The following is a 19,441-nucleotide window of genomic DNA, read 5'->3' on the forward strand; positions in this document are numbered from 1 at the left end:
AGGACAGGGCAGGGCAGGGCAGGAGAGGAAAAGTATTTGCATAATCTTAAATCCTGAGTTATGGAATTTTGCTTCATTTTTCACTGTGTGAGAATTCAGTCAAGTTTGCCATAGTGTTATGAGAATACACCCACCAACATGTTCTAAGCAGTTATATCAACTAATCAGGACTCAGTGGTGCTGCAGTGTCCAACTGACAACTGCTAACTCATTTCTCAATTATTTAAGTCCATCAATGTTTTCAGCAGGTCACTACTGCCGTTAGTTACTATTCAGTAATCACATATCTATACATTAGTTCTTGTTCTGTGGCTGATTACTGTTCTTCATAAATTCCAAAGAAACAGCTTGGAGTTTTCAGATGTTTTGGTGATACGTTCTCAGTGATCTTAAACTTCAGATATTTAATCCAGAATTATGCTTTTATTTCAAAAGAAATTACTACTTGAGGAAAAAGTAAGATCAAAAAGTTAAATAATGTGATAAGGAATAGATTAGCCATATTGTTATGGGCACCTGAACCTGAGTCTTTTAGAGCCTAAAGGCAGTTAAAGGAGAGTGAAGCACAGTAATTTAGGTAAAGAAAAAGAAGATGACAATGGTATGCATTGACCTGTAGTTATTATCTACTGGGTTGATGAGTTATGTCTAGTCCCATCGTCTGGTGGTTAGTATCATTACAAGATATACTGTAACACAAATGAAAAAGAACCAAAGCCTAACTATGTTCCATCTATAATTGTATGCCCATCAATGTGTAATGACTTTTAATTGTTCTTATTTAACAGCTGTCTTCTTTGGGTTTTGCAAGTGGGGGATGGAAAAATAAATATTTGGGAAGGATGGGCAGGAGCAGTCCTGGAGTCCAAACTGCAGTAGACAATAAATGTTAAGAGTCTCTACATGTTGATAAAAGAGAAAAAAAAGGGCGTTTTAGGATTATGTCTGTTGCAGGCCACCAAAGAAGGAAAAGTTATTTATTAATTCTTTCTTTTAAAAAAAAGCCTGGTAACTATGAAAAACATCAAAAGCATAGTGACTGCTATTAAAAATTAATCCTATTTACACGTTTGTTGGGAAACACAGATGTGGATAAGCCAGCACGTTTTTTGTATGTGTTTTCTGGAGAAAAAGACTGAGAGAAGACTTCCTCCAGGTGTAATTCTTCCCAGAATTTATTAACTCAAAAACAAGAAGTGAGACTAGACTAACTGATTAAAAATGTACTTTAAAACAGGAAAACCCTGTAGGAAGGATCTCTGGAGAAGTGAATCTAAGGGGGAAAAAAAAGGACAGTAATTCCTGAAACAAGAATGGCGGGCCTTTAAAAAAAAAAAAAAGATCTTATATGCTCAGTATTAAGTGCAAATTTTCTTAAGGCAAAAGAATACAGAAAGTACAGCAAGTGTTCCTTTTGTTCAATAAACTGTTCAGTGTCCTGAAACTCAAGAAGGAAGCACCAAGGGAGAAACAAAAAAGGCAAATGTTTAAGGACATTGTTTAAGTAGGAAAAAAAAAAAAATCAGAAGCACATAGGCCCAAAATTAGAAAGGTCAAGCCTCAAAATGAGATACAACTAGCAAGGAACATAAAGGGCAACAACAAACCATTCTACCATTAGATTAGAAGGAAACCTAAGCAAAGTATCAGTCCATGCCACTATAGGAACTGGAGGATAATGATAAACAATGTCAAGAAGTCTGACATGTTTAATGCCCTCTTTTGTTTCAGTTTTCACTGGAAAGGTTAACTTTGATCAGACAATTAATTATCAGTGACAGAAGGCAGTAAGAAGGAAAACAGATCCAGAAAGAATTTTTTTGTTATCCACCTACCTGTGTCTGATGAAATTCACCCCAAATTATGTGAAATAATGCCTGGGGCAAATTCTGATTAGCTTCAAGAACTCTTGGAGGTTGGCTAAGAATCTGGAAGCTGGGAAAAGGCAATAAAGTGTAAAAAGGTAGAAGAAAGTAAGGGAGAAAAGAATGTTCACTCATAAATTAGCTTTAGTTACTGAAGAATATCCTGCAGGATATAATGTCCCTCTGCACTGATAAGACAAGGAAGGTAGTTCTGTCCAAACATACTTTACTTATAAAGTAGATGAAATAAATAACATGTATCTTAAAAAAATGCTACAGTGGATCATGAATTATGGACACTTGCCTTAATTCTGGTTTTGAGAAACTCTGGAAAAAATATCTGGAGTATAGTAAGAATATGACTCACAGCAAGCATGGATTGCTCAAGAGAAAATCATCAGGAACCACCTGACATTTTTCTATGGCAGGTCTTTTAGATTAAGGAGAAGTAACTGATATGTTATTTCATTAATAAGGCTTTTTATGATCTCACATGATTTTCTGGAAGTCCAGAAAGCGTATTCCAGAGAAGGATATGAAACTGAGTGACAATTGTCTATGCAACTGTGACAAAAATTTCAATATCAACAAGGAAGAACTAATAACGTTTTTGCAGTAGTCAATGTAAAGTCTAGCTCTGTTCAAGAGTTTCATTAGTAAATGAATTAGTGATGACAAAATATAAATTATAGTGTAAGGTAAGTGTAAAACTATCCTCAGCCCCTATTTGAATTTTTTGTTGACAAAATGGATGATAAATACAGTATTCCCATTATTACATTTGCAGACATCCTGAAGCTACATTGTATGCAGCTAGTTGTAGAATGGACTAATTTTAAAATCAACTTGAAAAAAAATGAGGAAATGGTCAGAAATAGCTACAGTTCTTTAACAATATGAGCAATAAAAAAATTAATTGAACAGCAACCAGATAGAATGATTTGGACACAGTTCTACAAAAATTGGTCCGGGAGTTAGAGGGCATCATAGTGTGGTGATGAACCAAAGCCATCCTACAGTTTAAGGAAAAGAAAATAACTAACTTCATACTGCAATACGAAAACAGCAGAAACATACAAGAAACATGTGAAGTAATGCTTTGATTCTAACTGTGTGTACTAAGGGCTCGTTTGGTACATACATCTTGATTTTGGCATTACATTTCAGGTTAGATATAAACCAGTCATAAGGAGATGAGTAAGAATGAGAAGTGCAACCATCACCACCAATGGGCAAATAACATACAAAATAATTTGACTGGAGGGAGGCCAGAACATCCTAGGAAACAGTGGAGAAAGAGAAGGCTGAAAGATGACTTGGCGTTCTTCCACTTGGATTTTCCATGCTAAGATCGAATCCAGTCTCAGTAATTCACAGCCAGCTCTGTTTTGGTTTCTATTTTCTGTTATTCTTATAGCTATAAACACATGAAGCACCGTTCAGTAAGAATACTTTAGATTTTTAGAATAAGTGAGAAACCTTTGACTGAACAAGTTTTCTGCAATAGTTAAAAGGCTTTCCAATTTGCAAAAAGAAAAAAATAGGATTCATCATATCCCTTCCTAAATCATTAGTTGGGATAAAAATATTCTATGTTCTTTTTCCTTAGGCCAAAGTGGTCCATCTTGTCACCAATTTACTGCCAGGTACAATTTCTTATCTTCTATATGATAGCAAACATAGCAAGAGTTGATGATAATTACAGCATGGTTAAGAGCAAGATGGCAGGATTTCTACCTGCATAATACTAACATTTCTGGTTTTTTCTTATTTGGTCACTTGGAAAACTTTGGGATATTAGAGCATAGAAGCAGATACTTCTAGTTAGCCACCTCCTTGAGAAAATTTTATTTTTATTTATAGTGTGCTTCTACAGGTAATATTCTTACTTCCACAAAAAATGTAAGGTTTATGAACCACAGTAAAAAGAGAGGGGTTATGCGAGGCAACTTCGAGGTGAACTCCTCTTGAAGAGGTGCCATAATTTTCAAACTTTTTTTTAAAATTCTGCTTTTAAATAATTTAGAAATACATTTTGTTAATATGTGCAGATAATGAATAATAATAATGATAATAATGATAAAATGAATTTTGCACTGCAGGTAAGCAAAGAATTACCTTCTTTAAGGTGCTATGATTTAATGACCATGCAGCATTAGAATTGTTTTTGGAAAGCTTCATTTCCATTTTCCTGAAAATACTAGATAATACTAGAAATACTGACCTTTTGTATCATAGCCCAAAAAGGAAATACAGTTCAAGAAGCAATAACTTGGTTTTTTTGCTATTATCTGAGTCCACATTTATTTTTCTTTCTTTTTGATAGTTCCTTACAGGAAGACAATACAGAGCATACTTCTCCATATAGACCAAAATCAGTCCATGAGTCCTCTTCTATATACATTATGTTCTAGGTTGGTACTGTTTAGAAGTGCCTCCAGTGAAGAGAACAAATCACCTATCAAACAGAGATTTCATCCATGCTATTCTTCTAAAAGTGGCAGTAGATGAGTTTTCAATAAAAAATTTGGGTAGTTCCATATGGGATATCATGCCTTTTACGACACCAGGAAAAGCGTAATGTTGGCATAATTTAAAGACAAAAATGCATCAATCAATTTTCCATATGGTGTTTCTCCCAGTAGAATTCCTTTTAATACAAATAACATACAAGATACATACATATAACTTAAGAAATAAATTTGCTTGTAATTTATGAAAGCAAAAGAGAACCGAGTAAACAGGAAGACCTATTTACCTTGATACATATTTCTCCATATTTCACTCAGAATGCATTGTTAACATAAAACAAACTTTAACATTTATGAATAATTTTTTTACAGGCTTCTGCAGTCAAATGATACCAAACCATTAGTGAACCCAAAGACCATGTTTCAAAGCTTTGTGAGAATGTGGGCCACTAGAGAACTTAATATCTGGCAGATGTTCAAGGCTAGTGATATGTTCCCCGCTACAATTAAATTTTAATATCTTCGAAACTAAAAATGGGCACAAATTATATTCTAATGGGTGCCAGCCACAAAAATAGCTCAAATGACTTAGCAGATGCAAAATATTTCATCTATTTTAGTTTAAGATTTTAAAGCATTGTATAGTTTATTTGATACCAGGGTGCAACTGGCATTTCCTGGCTCAGGAACACGTAGGTATCAGTGGCTTTGTCTAACCAAAACAGTTGTCTATAAAATGTTGTGAACTTCTAGTTGCATAATTCTTCAGAATAGTGAAAACACTGCAAACAGAATTAATCCGCGAACAAAACAAAAAACCAAAATATTTTCCAATATAAGAAAGGTGAGGTATGAACTTCTACTAAATCTCTTTAACTGGATTCTGTAGCCAGATCTCGTCTGCATTCACAAGCCATACCCACGAATACATCATCCACTGCTTTATCCTGAAATATGTCGACGTTTGCCAAGGAACATTGGGATTAAGTCAAAGGTAGTAAGGAATGACAACAGAAGATTGCACAGAACAGAAGCAGAAGGCATTTTTATTGGACATTTTGCATATATTATGTATCTTATGTAGCTAACAAATAGAAAATAATAGTAATTTGCGTAATTAATTTGGACCCAGATCCACTTTCAGGCATTCCTCTTTCACAGCTGTTATGTAAACAAATCAAATCTCATTGATGTTTACCCCCAGCCTTCATTTTTTAATATGCCAGATTTTCTGCATTTTTGACAGTCAGTCACAGCAAAGTGACTGTGTTAATTTTGGCAACAATCAGAATTGTTGATTCTGAGCTCATCCTGGGGACATTTTCTGCGCATCAGGGAAAATGCAGACGTAGCTTTCCGATGCCCACTGTAGCCTAACACCTTTTAGATATGACCTGTGATCTCAGCCAGATACAAACTTGTAATAAATTACTCAACTTGACAGCTGAGTCATACTTCATTTGAAAAAGGAACCATTTCAGGTTGTGCAATTTTGAATCGACCTATAACCTTCATGTCACTGTAATTTGCCAATGTAAATGTGTAACTAGGCTGTTTTCAACTTCACTTGGAGCATAAATTGCTGGAATACTCTAGAATGTATGTAGGAATGGATATCAAAGCTTTTGCAGGTATTTTTTTTCGATTGATTTAGTAATAGACTACATGTAGAAATTTAATATTTAGTTAACATGATCTTCCTGTACCTTTTTTTAGTTACAAGCTATACAATTTTTTTTCTGACTTTACATTTCTCTCACATGCATAGAGTTACAAAGAAAATAAATTTAAAGTAAACCAGTTTATGTACATGAAGCTGTTTTTATAGAGAAACAAATACATATTGGAACCTGGGTTTAGGTTTTCCACAACTATTTTTATACTAAAAATAAGGCAAGATGCAAATACTTTTAACGCAGAATTTAGTACCTACAGTAGTGATTTGCTGACAAAGTTATGCATGATGGTATCAGAATACTAAAATATGAAGCATGAAAGACAATACATGCAACGATAGAGTATTTGAAGACAAATAATGTTATTTCCCTCTACCCTAACAAAATGAATGAATGAAAGAATATACAAAATGCAAGGTGAACTGCTCTAAGTTACATAATTCTACCATACACACACACAGAGCAAACTTTAGACTTGGATGTGCCTTTCTTGTCTACAGCAGCAGATTCATGGGCTTTTAAGAGTTGAAAACACCTAAGATGATCCATATGCACTAGCATACTCCAGCCACATATCAACTATACTGGTAAACTGTGAAAAGGTAATTTAATCCATTGCTTCTACTTCACAGAAAACATAGTGGAAATGGAGAAGGAAAACAAAACAAAACAAAAAACCAACACAGACGATCTAGTAGCCTTACAGGTCTCCTCATTCACACCAAACTAAAGCAAAATGCCCAAGAACAAATCTGAGCCATCCTATGAATGAGAAGCTTGTCTGTTTTGAGTAGGTCTAGTAGACACATACTCAAAACCACATTTTGCATACAACTTATATGCAAAAATTTTTCCTGGTATTCCTAATGAACAGTGACGACCCAACTTTCCGTTCAGGTATGCATGCAGACTGCATAATGCCAGCCACAATATATGACTACTGCATGTGTCACACAGAATCTCAGCATCCCACAATTACACAATTACTAATCAACATATTGTGAGGGTTTGTAATGTTTCCTGAGTAAAACCAATGAAAATAATTTGATAAACAGTAAGAGTAAGATTAATATTCACACAAGTGTCACACATCCTCTTACATAGCATGTATAAAGTATTACATGAATACTTGCAGGAAGAACTTATTGGATACACATTTTAAATAGCGTTCAATAAAGCAGAACATTTTGAATATGAATGAGTCTGTTTATATGAACCACAGCAGTGACAGTATTAGATCATTAAAGGAATTCAATTCTGTATACTGGAATTCATATTTTGATAATATGTGTTATAGGGAGATATTTTGACACTGCCATTCAAAACAAGGCTTGACCTCTTGAGACACAAGTACCCTTTAAGTACTTTAAGACAACAGTAACATAAAATGAAACTATTTTGCAATCTATAAAAGTATAAAGAATTTACTCTGAATATCTAGGTCAAGAAAGTTGAGAACATATGGTAATAAGGTTAGTTTTCTGATTAGAGAGATCCACAGGGATTTGAAGAGAGATTGCCTATACAGCCTGTAAAAAAGGAACCTTTGTTAAAATATACATGCTCACATACCCATATCACCTTTTGATTGGAGCATGTAAAAATGATTTTTCTCTCCAGTGAAACATTTGCTTGATACGACTTGTAGTGATTTCATATTTCTGCTATCACATAATCTTTCTCCTGTGTTCTCACTTTCATTCTCTTCAACTGACAAAAAGTTCACAAGTGTGGGGACAATTGGCAGTCTTCTGTTTATGGTCATGACAAGATCAGTTCAAGCAATGTGAACATAAAATATAAAAAAAAGGAGTTGCTTCAAGCATTGTTACAGCTTCCACAGCAAGCCATACATTAGTTAATATATTTATGTATGTAATATAATTTACAGATCTGTTTGAACAGAAACCAAAGACCTAACCCATGCTGATTAGCACTTCTGCTTAAGCGCAGAAATGCAAGAAGCTGACACTATAATTAAAGACTTCATCTCCAAAACAAGACCAAAAATTATTACAATGCCTAAATTTTGCCAAAGTTCTATCTTAAACATTGCAGTGCATTGACACCAGCCAGCAGCCAAACACACACTCTTGCCTTCATACACTCCCCTCTCCCAGGGCATGGGGAGAAAAATATAAGGAAAACAAAAAGTCTCATGGATCAAAATAATGACCATTTGATAAGGAAGATAAAAGCTGCACAAGCAAGTAGAACAAAAAAGAGGAATTCATTCACTACTTCCCATTGCCAAGCTGATGTCCAGCCACTTCCAGGAAAGCTGGGCCTCAGCACACAAAACGTCCGCCTGGGATGACAGATGCCATAACCACCAATATCCTGCTTTTCTCTCATTTTTCCTGACCTTTTATTGCTTGAGCATGATACCATATGGTATGGAATATCCCTTTGGTCAACTTGTGTCAGCTGTCCTGACCGTGTCCCCTCTCAGGCTCTTACACCCAGCCTACTCTTTTTTGGGCTGGGCAGCAGAAAGAGAGAAAGCCTTGGCACTAAACACTGCTCAACAGTAGCCAGAACACTGGCATGTTATCAACACTGTTTTGGCAACAAATGTAAAGCACAGCACTATACGAGCTATCATGAAGAAATAAAACTTCATAACTTCCCAGACAGAATCAGTAGAAATATTAAAAACATTCACAAAGCATGCTGTACAGAAGAGCATAGATTGGGACAGAATTTGCAGTAACTGAGTTAAGTCTCCTCCTATCACAAGCAGACAGTAATTTCCATCATAAAACATTGACATCATATTGCTCCTCTTGGAAAGTTTTTTTCAAAAGCTCTACTTTACGATGGCTAGACTGAAAATTAAGTGTGTTATACTTCTAGGCCAGTGTATTACAGAAGAAATTCTTAACGGTCCATGAAAGCTTCACACAAATCTAAGCAAATTTAAGCAAAGTCATCAGATTATTTTAAAGAATGCAGCAAAAGATGGTGGTAATTCTGCCCTGTGCAAGAGCAAAGAGGATAGGACTAGCTCACTCGGGAAAGATGCAAGAGCATCCTACCACTTCATGTTCCCTCTGTTCTCTCTCTCTCAGCCAATGAACTTTGTATTCCTGGTTTGTACAGAGGCACATTTTCACATGGCTGAAATAAAGAATCTGAGAGGGATTTTAAGTGTCCCCTCATAATCAGCAATGCTTATTTGTGAGCTTAGGGTAGGGTAAGTACCTGCTAAGGTATTGGTTAGGTGGGTCCAACTGTACATTTACATGTTTCTCTGTGCCCAAGGGCTTTAATCTTATTATGCAGTTAAACCAACAGGCAAAGCCTGAGAAGAGCAGGAACAGAAGACACGATGGAATTCCAGAAGCAATTTTTTTTTGTGGAATACTATTTAGTGGCATTGCCAGCAGCCATGCAAATAGTCACAAATGTTAACTTGAAGCGAAGTCAAGTGTTGGAGGTAAAATATTTGATGTGAAGTTTTCCACTTGAGACAGCTATTCTATGTTACTGTTTTTAAAACAGATACTTACTTTATTGATTCAGATACCAGCTGCTATAGACATGCCAGGCATGTGAACTCAAATTGGGACTCAGAAGAGATGCCTCATAAGAAGCCACACAACTGATGATAAGAAAAGAATTTAGAGAAGATCTGGAAAGACCTCAAAGGGCAGACTTAGACCCCTTAAGTTTTGCAAAAAGTCTGAGAAGGAAACAGGTGGAGTGGACTGAGTTGGAGAAAGTTCTTTGAAAAATAAACACTAATACTGAGGGAGAAAAAGAAGTAATCCGGGGACACATGTGCTACCTTCCACTAGAATTCAGAGCAAGTAGCACAAATAAAACTGTCCCTCCTCAAATTGTCAGAACTGCAAGTGAAGTCACTGGGATCTGTGCTTTAGATATCTGGAGTGCTGGATAATACTGAACATGAAAACACTTGGAGGAGGGGAACAGAACCCAACAAATTCTCACTACTTTAAAATTCTCTAAAAGTATCAGATAATATGTATTATTCCTATATATAAATGGAACTACCTTTCAGAAAAAAAATCAGCCTACGTTCACAAACACACCTGTGAACTCTTCAGCTACAATAGTAATGAGCACAGCAGAAATGAGGAGAGTAAAAAAAGTGTCTTCAAAGCAGAATTTGGTCAATATGTAGTGAGTAAATTACAGTTTTACATAACACATGTAGGCAAGAAGTTGAATAGCTGGCCATTGAGTGATATCGCTTATCACTTGCACAGAACAAATCTGGGATCAGCATTTAACATAAGAAGAAACTGCTCCATTGTGCAAATGTGCTGCAAAGCAGTACGGTTTTCACATCTTTCCTGGTTTTCCAGCATTTGACTTTGCAACCCCAAAAATGTTCTTTTAATGTGATTTTCTCATGGAGAAATATATTCGTGTTATGTTATTTAATTAAAGTAGCTACAGCCAAAGAAATATATCTCAGCCTCCCTATATGCTTTATTTACACACTTTGGTTAATCTCCCTGAGAGCTCAGTTTCAAATATGTATTACAAACCTGCTTTCATGAATGGATGTGTTAATAATAACACAGCCATTTGTATTCAAATTCCAGCTATCTCACCTTTAGGGACCCTTTGTCTCAGAGACTTGATTCATTATTAGTATAGCTAACAAGTTTCCAGTTTCTCGATATCACTCTCCTATTTAGTTCTAATTTGTAATATCATAACCTTTGCTTAACCTCAGCTGCAGAGAAGTCTTCCTGATTCTATTCTAGACAGCAAAGTTGCAATGCAGATTTAGATCAATGAAAAGACAATGTTAACAAATCTTTTTCATCCAAAGAATCTGATACATTCTTAGTACCAGCATCACAGTATGTCCCCAGGATACAAAAAAAATCCTGGTTGTTCATCTCTTCACTCCAAGTAAAAGGATGCTTATCAAAAGATTTCATAATCAGACCTGTTCCGTGAACATTTCCAGGTTTTTCCATCAGCAACCATACAGTTAATGTCTAAGAAATAAACTATCTCAAGTTCAGGATGTACTCTATAATTTTAATAAAATAAAATGCTGCTTTCCCAATCACATTTATCCTATTGTACCATTATAGCTTATCAACTTACTTTGTTAAAGTAATTTATGAAGACATGTAAGACTGTGAAACAATCTATCATTTCTAAAAGTCCTTCAGGTGGTAATTCAGGTACTGAATTATTTCATTACAGGGCAAAGTAGTCATAAAGCTAGCTTTTTTCCTTCAGATGTGATTAGATTTAAGGAATATTTTCATTTAGCGAAACAGCATAGTCTAGATGTACTAATAGAGGAAAATTGTAAATTACTTTTGATATCAATAAAATAAATGAGAAATGTTTAGCTTGTGTATGTATTCTTCACACATTGATCATCACCACTGCTCAGTTTTGGAGAGTTCTTTAGAATCTTGGGCCTAAACTGCATGTGACTTTCTAGTGTTGCAACACACATACAAAATCTTTGGCTCATTTATTAAAGTTCAGCAATCTAATCTCATGCCAAGTTAGAGACTGTTAACAGAATACTTAGAACACATTCCCTAGCAAAAGTCCAGACCATTTCCTGACCTCTTTAATGATTTAAGAGAAATTATAGAATAACTATATCTTCTTTTCTTACATTTAGCCCTGCTGCTTCCAAATGCACCTTCCTAGAGCTACACTAGAAATTTTTTGCAGATTTTGTTGACATGCAAATGGTAAGCATAAAAATTCAAACAACTTCCATTGCTTCTCTTACAAAAGAACCTCAGCAGAAGAGGGAATTTCATTCTTGGGTGCTGAAAGTCCAGGTTCGTAAGCTAAACAGACACCCTAAGCCCAAACATGTCTTCTGTACAAAGATGAACAATTACCAGCTTTATGGTTTATAGTAGATCTTTCAGACAAAATTCCAGAGAGAAACCTCCAATTATATATCTTAGAGAATAAAGTCTATGTAACAAGATGGAGCTATCAGACATGTCTGCCTGTTTCTTTATGTGATACCAAATGTTCACTTTTAGTAATAAAAGTGGTTTTAGTAGTACAGGGTTCTGAACAGAGGGATTTTTTGGTCTCTGACTGATGTCAACTGTTACAACAGAGCCAGAGCTTAGAGGCAGGCATTAATACTGAGCTGAAAGGTCTCTGAGAAGTATTGTTTCAGGGCTGATACATACAAGAACCAATGGAGTATTTCAAGCATAGTTACAAAAAAAAATGAGCACTGAAATATATAAAAAGACAGTCAACATGATCAACCATACTGTCGAAAGTTTCTTACCTCACTCTCCATGTTATTGTAATTTGTAAAGTCACAAATGTTTATACCCACATCTTAAGGAGCAATGTATTAAAGACCATCTACCATGTAGTGTTCTCAAGTTTGACAAGATGAGCTAAAATAATACCCTAACTTTGATGACTGCCTGAGAGCATCTACTTCCCACATTTATCAAATTATGCATAATTTTTCACTGAAATGACCCAGTTTCAAGTGTTGGTTCCTCTCTTCTCTTCTTAATGTCCATGCCAAAACAGAGCCATAAACATAGATACAGAGCCACACTATTTAGAAAACAAATTATTTTGGAGGAACTGAGATTAAAATATTAAGTAGAAAAGGTAAGCAAAGTGATTGGAACTAGAAACATCTGAATTCACATAACAGATGTAACTAGCTGATGAAGAAGAGCTCATGTTTTCTGGCTTGTAATAGGTTTTGAAATAGTACACTTGTTCTCATTTACATACATTACCACATTATACTCTTTAAACAAAACAAAAAAAAAATCTTTTAGCTCAGAAATATGCAAAGATATTAACTTGAAGCAGGAAAAAAATGCAAATCACCCAAAATAAGTCTGAAATAAAACATCTGAGGTTTTAAGACCTCAGTGAAGATGCAGGGGATTTTAATTAATCTGACCTAGTGCCTACGTCTTAAGCCTCCATGACTTTCAGTAGATCTGTAGGTTGTGCTATAATAGCAAATGACATAACTTCAGCTGCATTTGTCCAACAATGTCTGTCTTTGTTTCTTTACTATTTGTTTGCAACCATTCTGTGGATAATTTGGTTTTTACTTCAGTGGTTTTATTAACTAATCACATAAACAAAAGCCATTTTCAATGTTTAAAAGATGCATCAGATCTATTCAATTTTTCATATTAAGTTATAAAAAAATTAAATATAAAAAGAACATGTTTCTAAGACTATCATTGAACCCTCTTCACATTGTTTCTCAGTGAAACAAATGTTAGAAGTACATGGGGAAAAAACAGCTCTAATTTTTCAAAGAATCACATATTCATTTAGCCATATAAACCCCCCCTTACATAAAATGAAAAGAACATAACTAGATTCTGAGCAATTTTGCACAAATGTAAGTGTGATTTTCCTTCTCCAGCAATCCTTTTTTTCCCTCCAGATTTTTAGCTTATTTCTTTTGGTATGGACACTCAAATTATCTAGGTTGTCTGCCATCAAAGATTAACTATCACCTACATCACAATCATCAATAGATACTAATCGTTTCTATTTATCTACCTCCAGAACCTTAGAAATATAACTGGACTGAATGTAATGTCCCAGTGCTAGAAATAAATGAAAAGCTGGAGATAAAGTATTTATGTAAGAAAGAGCCCATTGCACAGTCTGTTCTTTTTTGAATAGTAAATATAATCTTTCCTCTGCTGTAGAAGTAAACACCAGCTCATGAATTATCACATTGCTTACACTACTACTGCTAAAACAACAGAGTATCTCCATGTTCTTCAGTATTTCTCTTAACAATAAGCAGTGGAAAACCAATGCTTTGGAAGAAAAGTCAAGCAAGTCAAGGGATATTTTCCTGGGATGTGAAGCAGGTATAGGTCATACCACTTTCACTCGGCCTTTCCAACCTTCTTCAACAAAATTCACTGGTTTACTGTTTGTTACCAAAAGTCGCAGAAATAATTTTTACAATCTGTCTTTCAAATGGTTTAGAAGTAAGTGTTTGCATCATTAATTTCTGTAAAATGGTCTGGTTGTTCTACAGAGCCTTCAGTGCCTAGGGAAGACAGTGAAAGTCACAATTAAAGTGATTTCATTAAACATATTCAGCCCATTAAGTTGTTCAATTTTGCAGTAAAATCATTAGTATCTCAAATGTAGCAAAAAAGATATTTGGCAAGTAGTGACAGTTGTAAACATAAAATAGACATACGTTTTTCTTTACCAAAAACAGATATGCACATGTGCATATTGAATATGTAAATTTGTATGTGTAAAGATACTCCTGTTTCTTACACATTTTACTCTAATGAAATACTTGCTCCAGTATTGTGGTTTAACCCCAGCTGGCAACCAGGCGCCACACGACCACTCACTCACTGCCCCCTCACTCAGAGGGATGGGGAGAGGAATCAGAAAGGAATGTAAAACTCAAGGTCTGAAATAAGAACAATTTAATAATTGAAATAAAATAAAAATGAAACCATAATAATCATAACAACAACAGTTATAATTAAAAGGAGGGAGGGGGGGAAAGGAATTAATTTCAAAGAGAAGGGAGAAAAGAAAACAAGCAATGCACAGTACAACTGCTCACCACCTGCTGACCAATGCCCAGCCAGTCCCCAAGAGCAACGATCCCCAGGCCCCAGCTAACCCCCCAGTTTATATACTGAGCATGATATCCCATGGTATGGAATACCTCTTTGGATGGTTCAGGTCAGCTTCCCTGGGTGTGTTCCCTCCCAGTCTCTTGTGCCCCTCCAGCCTTCTCCTGGCAAGACCTGAAAAACTTATTCCTGAGTTGGAATAAACGTTACCTAGCAGCAACTAAAAATACCAGCATGTTATCAATGTTGTTCTCACACCGAATCCAAAGCACAGCACTGCACCAGCTACTAAGAAGAAAATCTGAAACCCAGACACCAAGATTCTGAGTGTCTTTATGGAAAATTACTGCAGCAGATTACATTTAATAGTTGCATCTTTTCACTGTAGTGCTATCATAGTTTGAGGTTTGACCTAAGTCTAGTATCTTGCCTTCCAAATTTGCTCAAAATTAATAATGTTAAAATCAAGTAAATTCTGTTTTGACTCCAGTTTGAATCTGTTTACACCTAAGAACTGTTACTGGTGTTTATGACAGGGTCTAAATACCATATTGACAACTATGGAAGGAGGGAGTTACACATGCTTTCACTTCTGCTGTTACTTAGCAGTCAAACAGCCTCCACTATCCAAAACCTGATTATGTTATTTATTTCTCAAGCACATAACAAAAACTGCCCTCAAACTTACTTAAATGATCAACTAAAATACATTATTTGCCTATTAAAAAGAAAATGTGATGTCTGAAAATGCTCTTCTACTGTGAAAAATTGTAGCAATTGTGCAAAGAATGAACTGACTATAAACAGGACTGGAAATATAAATTGTTCTCCTGTGAGCTCTCTAAATTCCCTGACCAATCAAACACTATACAATTAAATGCCAAGCAATTTATTTTTACATGAATTTAGTCAATCAAGACCTATAGAGAATTACAAATTAAAAATTATAGGACAAATTCACCATATCCTTCTTGAGCAGGAGACCAGCGTTATTCCATTAGCCTCAGTGAAGCTACACCACACAAAATCTGGGATCTGAATGAGGCCCCAAGCTTTTGAACACTAATAGAAATTGTACTATGAAATTTTTAATTTATATTCTAATTTCTTTAGAAACGATGCAGTGCTTGTTTCCTGAAGTAATTATTTCAGCAGACATGAACCCCTTGGTCCTGTTCTGCCCCCAGCTACAAAATCACAACTTTGGCATTGGACCCAGTGCTTCACACCTTGCTCAAGCAAGGTGTCAGAGGAATTCTTCACAAGGGGTGAGGCTGGTTTATTTACAGAAAGGGTTTTAAAACAGCTAAATCTCACTCTTTTCTTTTTTGTTCATTACTTATTATAAAAAGGTAGACATATACAGTACTCAAGATTAAAAGTAAAAGGTTAAATACTGCTGTTTTCACTACAGAAAAATGCCATTAAGAAAACCGCTTAAAGATATAGAAACGCAGGATGTGCAGAAATATTTTTTAAATGGAATTAATACCAGCTGGGTTGTCTACATATTCAGGAGAATATGTACACACAGTTCAACCAGGAAATCAGGGCTGAAGGTAGAACTCAGGGATGCATCATTCTGTTTGAAAAAGGTCAACATATCATACAAACAGAAGGAACTTTAGGAGGTCACTTGTTCCACCTCTTTGCTCTCCGGGACTATACCTAGATGATCCTGACAGACTCCTATCAATCATACCATCACATTTTCTTCAACAAAGAGGAATATGCATTATTCATTAAAAAGTAATATAAGAAGGTGTCATACTCCAGTCAGTGAATTCTCACCAAATTCTGTTTCTCTACATTCAGCACTACTTCAAGGTAACACATTAGTTGTCTGTCTTTTTTCATGCACTTGAGGGTTTTTTGCTGCTGGATTACTCTCATCACCTAATTTTTAATTCAGAAGCTCACTTTGCTCTGTTTATGCACATTAAATACAACCAGTAAAGTTTGGGTTTAACTGGATTTATTATTAACCATGATCCAAAACCAAAACTCCCTGTAGTCAGTCAACAGGAGTCCTTCAGACTTAATGTCCTTAGTCTTACTTCTTTGACAAGTTACCATGTAAACTTAAGTCCTTTCTAAGCACACCCATCAATGACTTTTCCTTCTAAGGATAAACACAGCTAGAGTTTGTAAAAAAATTTCAGGTAACCATGAAAAGAATGTCAAAAATTAGCACACATCAAATCACACTGAAATAAATAGTAACATATACTAGGACATGAGATGGTTTTGTCAACAAAAGGAATATACAGCAGAGTTAGTTTCACAGTCAAAAAAAAAAAGCAGAGTGTTTCCTTCAACAGTGTCCAGTGGTATAGCATATCTCACTCTGTGGGACATCATAGTCTGTATCTCTGCCCTCAACAGGTACAGAAAGTAAGAGTTTTACAGATGCGCACAGCATTAGTCAAGCGCAGACAGTTATAAAGTTAAGCAATGTCTGCAGCGCCTGTTTCTCTACATAGAGTATATATAGATGAACATGTAGGGTGAGTATTTCAAATGTAGGTATCCCCATCTACTAGTATCTATCAGCTTGATTGTATGAACCCAATTGTAATTAATCTTAGTTGTCACCTCTAAGGGATTGTTCAACCACAGGAGAACAGAATACTCAGAGGTAAGAGGTTTTCATTTGCTGAGGTGTTTTTACCAAAACAATTTTATGTTGCATAAAAAGTAAAGGTGAGGGAAGATTAATCCTAGCCTGGTCTAAGACTATTTCTCCTGTAAAATGGACTATTCATGAGTTAATGGCTCTTCAGACTGTTGACTTGTTTATAGAAAGTAGATCAATGTCAGCAGGGTATTTCCTGTCCTCCAGAAGTCTGTTGCCTGGTGGTTAAGAAAATGTTTCTGAGGTGGAAATACAAGTTCAAAAGCCCTTCAAACAAGGAAAATAATTAAACACAGATTTCTGAGATCTGTGGTGAGTACTGAGCTGTGTCATACAGGACCACATCACCATTTATTTTGCCTACCTTAGCCTACAATTATATGAATCAACAACACTCAAGATTAAATAGAATTTATTATGTTGCAAGAAAAGTGTTTTTTGCTTACAAAAAGTTGAGAAGGAAGGAAAGGAAGGTAAAGAAGGGAAAGAGGGAAAGGAGATTAGCCTGTGCATGTTTTCTTTGCAGAAAAGAAAAAGAAATACTGGATAACACTCAACTGTGGAAAAAATTGAAAACAGAAATTTCTAAAATAAGTACATTTAAAAATTGGACATAGGAACTTCATTATTTTTCAGACAAACAACATGGACTTATAATGTAAAAATACATGCTGGGAATAGTATAAATGACAGGATACAAACAGAACAACAGTATGCATTTAAAAACTAGGATGGGAAATAGACCATTGGCTAAACTACCTGTGGGGGTCCCGGTTTCATCACCTCAATATAAGCATTTCTCAAAAGACACGGCTGCAGTTACCTGATAGAACAGATCTTCACAAAGAAATGTGCAAGCATGTCACTAAGGGATCCTGAATGCTTTTTAGTTTCACAGTTGTGCTTGCTGGGAATACCTAGCCTTCCTGTAATTCATTGCCACTAAAGAAACAATTGTATTTCCTATTTTTCACTGACAGATTAGTTTGCTGAAAATTAAAAAGAAAAAAAGAATTTCCATTGAGATCTCTGGTATAACGACACCTGTGAGATGAACAACTTTACAAGTCAGAGAGATTTGGCAACAAAATGTCACCAGGAAAAGCAGCAAATAGATGAGATTATTTTCATACTTTACATCTGTCTGATGTCAGTTTATAAAGCAGGTACATGACAGGGGGTAGAGATAAAATATCCTGAACCTTTTGCCTGCTTGAACTTAGTAAACTATTGACCAACTTTACAAAAGTTCATGATTCCTTTCCTTTAAGGTGAGGAATTGACATAGATAATGAAGATGTTTCTTATGTGAAATGGTTTGAAATTATTTTCTTGTAAATATTTTTCAACATATAAAGCACAGATCTCATAGTGGCTTATGATTAAAATACTTAACATCTTCATGTGTGTACCTCACTGTACAGGCCCTACATGAAAACCAGCTCAATCATTCTGAAGTGAGACTTCTTCTGGTAAGAATAGCTTATCTGCTCTTTTTAGGAAACTTAACAGTGGTTGAGAGGGCTCAAGGAGTAGAAGGTGTGCAGCGAAAACACAGCTGAAAAAGAGGAGTATTGGAACCTGATCAAGATAGCTGTGCTGACATTTCAGATCACCTGGGAAACCTGCGTAGTCAGAGATTATGAGCTGCTTCTACTTTTAAAAATGACTACCTGCAATGAGTATTTTTGATTCCAAACATACTCATCACATGCCTCCAGAGCCCTGCTTTTCTCACTTAATTGAATGAAGACCAAACCAAAAACATTTCTCTACTGTTTACTCCCTCCATCCCCCAGAAGTCTGCTCACAGCGCTCTTCCTTTGAGTGACCTTATACAAGGCAATAATTGATCATGTCTTTCAGCTGCTGTTGTAATGTCAGACTTAAAATACATAATGCCATTGCTACTGTTCCCATCTCACCTAAGGTTTCCCAGAAAGAGTAACGTCCCAGAAGAATACTTGAAATTGATACCACTAAAACATAGATCAGACCTTGCTGTGTTTAATTGTCATAGGCCTCAATAAAGTCAAAAGCCAGCTTATACCTGCCAAGTCTGACTTGAATACAAATAACACTAAATGTAACAATTATTTTTGTTAAATAAAAACCCACGTCCTTGGTTGACTCCCAAATTCTCATCACTTTTCTTCCCTGCTGCTTTACTATTATTTTTTATGTTAACCTTTCAACTCAA

The sequence above is a fragment of the Falco cherrug genome, chromosome Z (genome assembly GCF_023634085.1).
Source record: "Falco cherrug isolate bFalChe1 chromosome Z, bFalChe1.pri, whole genome shotgun sequence".
Lineage (NCBI taxonomy): Eukaryota > Metazoa > Chordata > Aves > Falconiformes > Falconidae > Falco > Falco cherrug.